General features: G+C 33.8%; 1 long non-coding RNA gene across 2 annotated transcripts; it reads left to right on the top strand.

Annotated features, from left to right (window-relative positions):
- LOC110268109 lies at nt 9,771-11,293 on the top strand. 2 transcript variants are annotated; one of them, XR_002356171.1, is made up of 2 exons: nt 9,771-10,183; nt 10,856-11,293. It is a non-coding gene; the product is annotated as an uncharacterized LOC110268109 (long non-coding RNA). The 2 variants fall into 2 exon arrangements; XR_002356172.1 differs by having other exon boundaries at nt 9,772-10,183; nt 10,859-11,293.

Genomic DNA, 11,429 nt, shown 5'->3' with positions numbered 1-11,429 from the left:
CAATATTTAAATTTTTAATATTTATTTAAATAAATGAATAAACTAATCACTCCATGGATCCAAACTATTTTTTATTTTTAATTACGAGTGCTAATGGCCACGTTAAGGGGATGCAACGACCAAGCTTTTATTCTCTTTTTTAGGTCAGAAATGGCAATTGAACAAGCTTGGATACACTTATCTGGTGGACTATAACTAGTCACTAGATCAGGGTTTTGCTTTTTGGGCATTGCTATGCAAATGGAATGGGTAGACTGGTCGTTTTGGACTCATATTTGTTTACTAACGCTGTATAACGCTGGATCAATTATAATTATATCTCTAGTAGCAATTTATTAAAGGCTTGGTAGTTGGTACTTGGTTCTATCAAATCCCAAGGGCAAGTGTTCCGACCAAAACAGAAAGAGCATTGTTGGCAATTGAAGTTTGATAAAAGAAAAAGGATAGCTATGGGCCTATGGCATACTCGCATAATTGATCATTCAATCCGTTAATCCAATCACCTATTTATTTAAATTGGTTAAAGAGCAGTTAAAATGGATCAATCTATTGGGTCCGATTGTTTATCTATTTAAACGGACAGAATTTTGCTTCTAAAATTAGTTCTATTTAAATTTCAAGTTAAATAAATTGAGCCTAATTAATTTTAAAAAATAGCGGGTTAAACAAATTAGCCTACAAATACATGAATAGTCTGTTTAGATTTTTTTGCATTTAAAAAATAATTGGCACTTTCTTTTCAATATTTTTCCATCAACTTTAAAAACATTATTTGTTTATGATTTTAGATCTAAAAGTGATTTTATTTTTCAAAATATTTTTTCAAAAAAGTAAAGTATAAACTAAACGGGTCAACTATTTAACCCGTCGAAATTACCATAAATGATTTGTCAGCTGCAAATCAGAGAGCAGATGATTAGAGGCTTGTCAATGGAAGTGGGAAACGGCAGAACAATCCGGTTTTGGGAAGATAACTGGTTAACTGGTGGTGTTTTGAAAGATTTGTTCCCTAGACTCTTCTCGGTTTCAAACCTTAAAGGATCTGTTATAGGTGACTGCGGATTTTGGGATGGGTTAGAGTGGAATGGAGCTTCCAGTGGAGGAGAGAGTTATTTTAATGGGAGCTGAAATTTTTGAACCAACTCCATGAGATCCTACGTTCAGTTAAGCTAGTAACAGAAAGAGAGGATAGGGTGGTTTAGAAATTTGATAGAACTGGTAGTTTCTCTACTAACTCCTTTGTGCAAGTGATGCAGGAGGCAGTCCTTCCGGAGGAAGTAACAAGCTATAGCTTCACTAGTGCTATTTGGAGGGGTTTTGTCCCACCAAGGGTCGAATTATTTTCTTGGTTTGTTCTGATTGAGAGGGTGAATACCAAAGAAAGACTTTGCAGATTAGGGGTCATTAACCCGCTTGATAATTTGTGTGCTTTATGTTGTAAGTCTGTTGAGTCTGCTTTTCATCTGTTTCTTGGGTGTGAGATCACATGGCAGGTGTGGGGTGCTTAGCTATACGCTCTTGGAAGAGAATGGTCCGTACCAGGTACACTAAAGTAACATTTTGAGAGCTGGACGACTGCTGCACCACGAAAGGATGAGAGGAAGAGGTGGTTGATTGGATTCTTTGCTGTAATCTGGGCAATTTGGCTGGAAAGAAATCATCGTGTGTTCCAAAATAAAGGATCAGGCGTACAGGAAATCACTAACAGGTCTTTTGTGCTTTCCGACGAGTGGATTGGTGGTGCATCCTTTGGTTGTTGATGGCAATGCTAAAGATAACTAGGAGTTGCTTTACCTGTTTCAGTCACTACAACAAAAACGCCATTTAGCGGCGGTTCCTGGAGCCGTTTAGCGGCGATTTTGAACCGCCGCAAAACATTTCGCGGCGGTTTCATGAAACGCCGGAAGATAGGGCGCGGCAAAACGGATAGCGGCGGTTTTAGTCAACCGCTGGAATAACCGCCGCTAAATGTCGAACAGGAAGAAAACATATTATAGTTTTGCGGCGGTTTCAAAACCGCCGCCAAATTCAAATTTCCCATTAAATCCCAATCCATAGTTATTAGAATCAAACCGACCGGTGGTCCAATGGTCCAACCGACTCGATCATTAAATCCGCGCCCACCAATAGACCCACAACATGTGGATCACTGAAGAATATCAACTCTATGTAAACCTTCCACAAATGAAGAAGGCAGGGCTCGAACCTGGAACCTGGAAGAAGGAAAAGCTTTAACAATGTCATGTTACCACCAAGCTAAATGACTCTTCGATGTATATAGCGCTAATAATTATATAGATGATTGATTGGTTTTCATATAAAAATATTTTTATTCTATTTAGTATTTAATTTTGATAAAACATTAATTAATTTTGAATTTAGTTATTATGAAATTTGTGAAATTTGTGAAATTTTTTACGTAAAATAGATCTAAAAAAAGTGTTACGAAATTAAGTAACAATGATTAAACCATATGTAGGCTAAAATAGTAGTCTTAAATTAACTTAGATTATATCCAGATGGTTGTTATTAAAGGAAGGGAGCCACTTAGATAAAGACGCTTAAAACATCTTTAAATTAAGTAATTAAAATTCAATACATATAATTGATTAAACTATGTTATTTTTATCAAAATTATTTTTAAGTAATTAGAATTTAAGATTTTTAAAATTAAAAAAATATATATAATAAAAATATGTCGTTAAAAAAAGACATTTTAAACATCTTTATCGGAGTGTCTCCCTTAAAGGAAACCAATGAAATATGTCATTATACGTATTTTGCGGCGGTTGGAATAAAACCGCCGCAAAATGTAACATGATGAGTCACTTGACGTTACAGATAGCGGCGGTTCGCTGAAAAACCGCCGCTAAATACAATCCTGATTGAAGCATCGCAGCTAACCGCCGCGATATGTGCCGCAATATGTCATTTGGCGGCGGTTCAAGAAAAATCGCCGCTAAATACAATCCTGATTGCAGCCTCGTCTCTAACCGCCGCGATATGCGCCGCAATATGTCATTTGGCGACGGTTTTGTAAAACCGCCGTAAAATTTCCGCCGCTATCTGCCGGATTTGTTGTAGTGAGTTGTTAGTGAACTTTTATTTTCAGTTGTACTTATGGCTTCTAAATTCTGTATACTCCACTTTGTGTGTTGAACTGTTTATTTAGAAAAAAAAATAGTCCAAATCTAAAAATTGAAATTCGTGAATAAACAAAAAATAAATGAGTCTGTATAAAGTATAAACTGTAAATTTAAGTTATTCAAACTGACTTATTTAATAATCTATCAGTTAGTGTTAATTAAAATTGAGTGCTATTTTATCAACTTGAGGATGGATCCATTTGTATAAAATTTGTGACCTCAAGATGGCAAACCTTACCGCAAGCAATATAACCACCAAGTTAAAGCCATTTTGGATTATTAAGTCACATATTTTACATATATAACATAATTGAAGGAGATAAAGTTTAATTTAAATAAATATTTACCTAACTTTAAAACAATCAATTCGACTAATGACTTAATTGGACCAATTACTGATTAAATTTTGATAATTATGATAAAAAAATGGTTTAATTACTCTATCTGTCTCTATAGTTTCGCAAAATTTTCAATTAGGTCCCTATACTTTTTTCTTTTTAATTGGATTCCTACAGCAAATTCATATATAATAATAAAATTGTGAAAGAATAGGAAAAAAAAAGAAAAGATGAAGAAATTTTTATTGATTGTTGATTGATTTAATTATGAAGGCAAAACTAAATATATATAAAGCATTGTCTACGAAAGATAAAAGTAAAGATAAGATAAGATAAGAAGATAACATAAAGATAAAATAAGATAATAAAGACTAAAATTGTAACTAAATTTATGTATTTTATTGGGCTGAATTTGTAGGCCGTGAGACTTCTTTATTGTTGTCATGAGTTAAGGTGGAAGAATGGTTTAATACGCCCCCGCAAGTTAGAGGATGAAAGATCTCAAGAACACCAAACTTATTGAGATTAAGATGGAAGGGTTGAGAAGACAAAGGCTTGGTGAAAATATCAGCTAGCTGCCCATAAGAGGGTATGAGAAGAAGTTTCATCACTCCAACTTGAACTTTTTGTCGAACCAAGTGACAATCAACCTCTAAATGTTTAGTTCGTTCATGAAAAATCGAGTTAGTAGCAATATGAAGAGCACTCTAATTATCACAATATTAAACTAGTGGGCGGATAGGAGAGATGCGTAAAAATGGTAACACATTTAGTATCCACTGAAGTTCACAAGTTGTGTTGGCAAGTGCACGATATTCTGCTTGAGTGAATGAGTGGACAATGATGGTTTATTTCTTGGTCTTCCAAGAGACTAAAACACTGCCTAACAAGAAACAATAGTCTGTTAAAGATCGCTGAGTATCAGGATATCCGGTCCAATTAGAGTCACTTAAGCCGAGAAGCTGAATTTTTTATTCTCTTGAAAAAAAAAAGTTCTTTGCCGGGGCTAGTTTTCAGATATCGTAAACACATGCTTAGCAGCTTGAAGATGAGATTTAGTAGGAGATGTCATAAATTGACTTAATGGCATACATGATATCTGGTCGAGTAGTAGTGAGATAAATAAGACGCCCAACCAAATGGCGATATACAAAAGGGTCAGATAGTAGGGAACTTTTTGTCTTGATACAGTCTTGTGGTACTATCTATTGGAACAGAGGCAGGTTTAGCACTTAATAAACCAGAATCCTCCAAAAGATCAAGACAATATTTTTTTTGAGATAAGCAAATTTCCTTCGCTGATTGAGCAACTTCAATACCCAAAAAATATTTTAATGGACCCAAGTCTTTAATTTAGAAGTGTTGGTGCAAAATAGACTTAACGTCAGCAAGTTCAGAAATAAAATTACCAGTGAGAACAATATTGTCAACATAGACTAGAAGGATAGAAATTTGAGTACCAGTGAATTTAACAAATAGACTATAATCAGATAAGGTCTGCTGATATCCATGAGATAGCAAAAGATGAGAAAGTTTGTCATACCACATACGACTAGATTGTTGTAAACCATACAATGATTTCAGCAGCTTGCAGCATTGATTCGGTCGAGGAGATGTAAACCCAGGTGACAGAGTCATATAAACATTCTCAGAAAGATCCCCATGTAAAAAAGTGTTATTGACATCCAACTGATGTACGGGCCAATGCTTCATAGAGGCCAAAGGCAAAACTAATCTGATGGTGGCAGACTTGACAACAGGGGAGAAGGTTTCCAACAAATCAACACCTTCGGTCTGAGTGAACCCTTTAGCCACAAAGCGTGCTTTATATCGATCAATTGAACCATCAGGCTTGCGTTTGATGCGATAAACCCATTTACAGCCAACCGGCTTAACGCCTGCAGGGCAATCAACTAGACACCAAGTTTTGTTCAACTCAAGAGCATCCAACTCATCTTTCATAGCACTACGTCAATTAGAGTGTTGGTTGGCATCCTTAAAAGACTTTGACTCAACATCAGAATGTAGAGATTAAAAAAACTTATGATGAGAAGATGAAAGAGAAAAAAAAGATATAATTGAAGATAAACAATAACGACACTTTGAGGGAGAGAGATTTGTAGAGGTGAGAGAGGAATTACACAAGTAATCAGAGAGATATGCTAGAGGTTGGTGAGATCGGTCAAAATGACGAGGACGGGGTTGCTCAAGTGATGAGGAAGGTGACGTAGGATGAAGAGGTGATGGTGGGTTAGTGTCTATTGCAAAAAGAAAGGAGGTTGTATGACTTGAAATAGATTTGGGAGTCGTGAGTTCAAGTTGGTCAGGACATGGTAGTGAGGAAGAAAGAGGAGTTGTTGGAGAAGAGAAAGAATTTGATGGAAGTGGGTCAATGGGTATGGGTGAGGATCTAACTGGAAGACTAACTGAATCTTGTTTTTGAGAAGGCATGTTTGGCAATGTTGGGATGAGTGTATGGAATTGGACATTTTTGGTGACTTAGGGCAAGACTATTTCATAAAAATCACATCTCTAGAAATCTCAATTCTTTTATCTTCTAAAACATAAACAATATATCCTTTAAAACCATGTTGAAAACCAATAAACACAGCATTTTTGGCTCTTGGATCAAATTTTGATCTATTTGCCATTAGGGTAGAAACAAAACATAAGCATCCAAAAACTTTAAGGTCATGATAATTTGGTAGATGATTAAATAAAATTTCAATTAATGTTTCTACCCTTCCATTTTGTTGAGGAGTTTCAACACAATTACGTTGATGAATAATGCCCTTTGAAGCATAAAAATCATGTAAAATGAATTCTGGTCCATTATTGGAACGAATAGTTTTGACTTTAGAGTTGAATTGTGTTTCAACTAAACTAATAAAATTTCTTACATGATTTTGTACTTCTCCTTTTGATTTTAATAAAATAACTCATGTAAAGCGACTAAAATCATCAACAATAGTAAAAAAAGTATTTATAATTATGAATAGAATTTTGTCGAAATAGACCCCAAATATCAAAATGTAATAAATCAAAACTTGCATTAACTTTGTTAAATCTTTGAGAAAATGAAAGTTTCTTTTGGTTAGAAAGATGACAAATGTCACAAGTCTCATTATGATGCATAGAGATAAAAGGAAAATGTTTATGTAAATGATTAAGTCTTTGTCCAAAATGGTGTCCTAAACAAAAATGCCATATATTTGAAGGTGTAATGGGTAGGGATTGGATGGAATTTATAAAATGTGTAGTGGATGAATTTTTACCAAAATTAGGTTCAAGGAGATATAATCCCTCTCTCATTCTGCCCAAATCAATCGTCCCCAAATTATTGCTATGTAAAGTGCAAGAAGAAGATGAAAAAATGAGTACACATTTGGGTGCTGAAGTAATTTTTAAGATGGAGATAATATTAAAGTTGAAATGAGGTAAATAAAGAATATCATGAAGAATCAAGGATGGTGAAAATTGAACAATGCCTATATAAGAAACAGTAATTTGAGAACCATTTGGTAAATGGACAATAATAGGAGAAATTTGTGTGTAAGAAATGAACAAAAAAAAATTGATGCAATGTGATCTGTGACACCAAAATCAATGATCCAAGTGTTCAAGAATGAATTTCAATTTGAAAAATTATTAACAATAGAAAAAGTATTGAAATAACAAAGATAATGAGTAGTTAGACTTGACAAAAGTCCAAGTTGGTTCGAATGACGAGTTTCTTTATTAGAAGAAAGTGCCATGAAAGAAGAATGCTAGATTGACAAGGGGTTCAAAAGAGGCTCCTGATAAAGTTGCTAGTGTGCGCTTTCTCCTTGACCTAGGACAGAGTAGGGAGGCAGCTCAGCAATTCGAAGAAGATCTAAATTGGTTGGTTTATCTATGGATGTCAGCAAAGTTCAAGAGGAGCTCTAATACCATAATAAAATTGTAAAAGAATAGAAAAAAAAAGAAAAGATGAAGAAATTTTTATTAATTGCTGATTGATTGAATTATGAAGGCAAAACTAAATATATATAGAGTATTGTCTACGAAAGATAAAAGTAAATATAAGATAAGATAAGAAGATAACATTAAGATAAGATAAGATAATAAAGACTAAAATTGTAACTGAATTTATGTATTTTGTTGGACTGAATTTGTGAGTCGTGAAACATCTTTATTGTTGTCATGGGCTAAGGTAGAAGAATGGTTTAATATATAATCCTATCAGGACAGAAATTAAAATCTGGGCAACTAACCTAGGTCACGGTGGCAAGTTAACGATGACGAGGAGGTGGATGTCTTGGCGGCGGTGAGAGGACAAAGTCCTGGTGGAGTGCTGGTCCTGCAATTGCAAAAGACGAGAAGATGAGAACACAGCGAAAAAGAAGATGAACATATGCAATGACGACTCACCCAACTCACAGTGGCTATGACAGAAAAATTTATGCCGTGTTCCTCACGGCAATGATAGGGCAGAGGCTCCAGATGGAGGTAGTCAATACTCTTCTTGCATCAGAGAAGATGACAACACTGGCTACGAACTTCAGAATGCGACGACGACTCACCTAACTTATGGTGGCTTTGACGACGACGAAAAGGAGGAGGTGGTCCTGACGGCAGCGATGGGGCAACAACTCGACTTGGGAATCTTCGATGCTTGGAAGCTTCTGGTGTGAGAAGATGATATATGTGTCCTAATTTGATTTTGAAAAATAGAAAAATTTGGAATTAATAATTTTGACTAAGGGTATTCTGGATAGATATTGTTATTTAAATTTCAGTTTTCGCCCCAAAAAATTTCAGTCCCCTGTGTCTCCATTTTTTAGAGGTACTGAAAGAACTGAAATTTTGAGTTCAGAAATTAAAATTTTAGTTCTAATCTCAATCAACAAATATGATATTAAGTCTCAGTTTTCGTCTAAATACCTCAAAACAAATGCTACCTTAAAGATATATATTTTTTTTTAAAAACCAAAATTTTATCCATCAATTTCTGATTTTAATTTTAAAACATCTCACCTAACCATTTTTTATTTTAACTAAAAATTTTTACCCAATAATTTTTTATTTTTATTGGTTTGTCATATTTTTGTAAATCTAAAAAAATTTAATATTTTAAAATTGGTTTAATTACTCTGTTGGTCTCTATAGTTTCACAAAATTTTTAATTAGGTCCCTATATTTTTTTTTCTTTTTAATTGAGTCCCTACACCAAATTTTTTTTTTCAATTAGGTCCCTCTTAGTAGTAATTGGCTTAATTCTATAAAGACCCAATTAAAAAAAAATTGGTGCAAGAATTTAAATAAAAAGAAAAAAAAGTATAGAACTCAATTAAAAAAAAAATTTTAATGCAAGAACTTAATTAAAAGGAAAAAGAATATAGAAATTTAATTGAAAATTTCGCAAAACTATAGAACCAACATAGTAATTAAACCTTTTAAATTTTACAAAAGAAACCTTCCATATATGGAAAATTTGCCTCCTATCACATCTAATAAAATTAAATATTTAATATTTTATTTTACACACAAAAAAAGTTTACGGTTTCGTTGTCTCGGTATTTGGAAAAATCAACAAAACATTATAAGTCATAGGTTGATCTATCAAATTCTTTGATTTTATTGTAGTTGAAATTTTTGTAAAGATGCATATCTTTCTTTCTATGCTGATTTTGACGGGAGTTTTCTTATGAGAGAGAGTTTTCTGGAATAAATATTATTTTAGTCAAGAAAAAAAATTCAAGGGTCCATCTGCACTTGACTTTTAGTATTTTGATTTTTTCGGCAAAAATTTATTTAGCTGTATAGTCTTAAATTACATATTAGAACAACTTACTTATACTTGATTTGATTTGATAAGATTTTTTTACCGTTGAATTTTATTCATTTTTTCGACGATAAATTCGACGGTTCTCAGCATTTTTCTTGTAGTGGTAAGAATCAAATTTAAATATTAATTAATATATGAGATTATATTAAATTTTTTAATTTTGATAAGTATAAGTTATTTTTGAAAAGTTTTATTTTAAATATTTTTAAAAGTATCTTTATGTTTAGTACATGATCTTTTTAATTTACCAAATACAAAATGAAAAATAATGTTTTTAAAATCAGTTTGGACTGGTCGGTCGAACCATGAATCACTGCCAAAAACGAACCGGAAAGATGTCAAAACCTCCGATTTTAAAAACCTCTATTGAACTGTCGAACCGATCGGGAAGCAGTCGGTTGAACCGAATCGTAACCCGATCGATTTCGAAAAGGAAGCAAACGCCGTCGTTTTGTTGTGCTGAACCCTAATTCAGCCCTAACCAAACTCTAGAGTCCAGATCCAAAATGTGCTCTCTACCTCAGTGCCTCTTTCACACTCAAGTCCATGGCCTCTTTCATTGAGCTCCTGGTCCTCATTCACTTCTGTTTAGCCACCGCCTGCTACCGCTGCCGTCGGAACTTCCAACTTCGAATGGCCACTGCCTGCTCCCTCGCTTCCCCTCCATCACGCAGAAGCCATCGCAACCTTCCTTCCGTTCCATCGCACAGCCACCGTGTGAACGTGGAAGCCTCCGTCACGCAGCCACGCCGCCACTGGTGCTAGCTTTGTTCCACCGCAGCCACTGTCCCGTTCGAAGCCCGTTCGAAGGTGTTCCTTGTCTTGGTGTCTCCTTCTTGCGTGCTTTGTTCAAGGCTTCTTCTGGCTTCCAGGTAATTTTTTTTAACTATAATTGAATAATTTTTTGATTCTATGAAGTTCTATGAACTGTGAACTGTGATTTTTGATTTTTTTTTTTTGTGAATTGTGAACTGAACTGTGAACTTTGTTGAATAATTATGAATAATTATGAATAATTATTTTTAGTTAAGCTTTGAACTTTGTTGTTGTTACTTGTTGCTGGGTTGAATAATTATTGAATGATTTTGATAAATTATTGTTAATTTGATACATTATTGTTTTGGTGTTGTTCTTGACTTTTTTAATTCTTAAATCGTTGTGTTGTTCTTGATCTTTTGATAATTTGTTAATTTTATAAATTGTTCTTGTTGTGTTTTGTTATTCTTGATTTGATAAATTGTTCATGTTATTAATGTTGATTTGATAAATTGTTTTGGTTTGTTGTTCCTGATTTTATAAATTGTTCTTGTTGTGGTTTGCTATTCTTGACTTTTTAATTCTTAGATTGTTGTGTTATGTTGTTCGTGCTTTAGTAATTAGCTCTTTGTTTAGGTTTGTCTCTTCTTTGTTCATTCATTCAACTTTGTTGATTCTGTTTAACATGTTGCATTCACTTATTTGTTGTGGTTTCATCTGAATGGATAATATTAATCCTATTATACTACTACATTCACACTATTCTTCTTCCTATTATGATTCAAAAGCAGAACCGATGTGAAGGTATCGGTGCTAAGCCCGAAAGAGGAATGAAAGAGAGATGCATTCTCTGACATTACAAAACTCAAAGACAGACATGAGAAGGTTGAGAGATTACTTTCGTTCTATAAATCATCCAAGGGAGGTCCTTTCCAGGAATCTACCACTCATATAAGAGGAAGGGTCGATATTTGTAGGATACTTTATTGACTATGGATACCCTTGATCAACAGAGCTTAGATGCCATTACTACGTCTAGAATAAGATCCGACATTGGATCAAAGTTCATTTTTAAAACCAACATTGGGTAGGATACTATTGCTGCAGAGTTTATGACAAGGCAAAACGGGAAGGAGCATCCCATTGATGTCCTTAAAATGTCACTTCCCTAGCAAAACTCAATTATACTAAAAATATTAATGATTGGTTATCTTTGATTGTCAGTCATTATATGTATTGTATTTTTTATTTATTGAAGTAGGTCAAGTATTAAAAAATGTGGAAAAATATTGAAGTGAAATGCCAATGATAAACGGCAAAAAGTATTAACTATAAATGTATTAACTATTAAATAATTATATA

Source organism: Arachis ipaensis, chromosome B10, assembly GCF_000816755.2.
Source record: "Arachis ipaensis cultivar K30076 chromosome B10, Araip1.1, whole genome shotgun sequence".
Lineage (NCBI taxonomy): Eukaryota > Viridiplantae > Streptophyta > Magnoliopsida > Fabales > Fabaceae > Arachis > Arachis ipaensis.
This window is presented reverse-complemented; position numbering and strand designations above follow the sequence as displayed.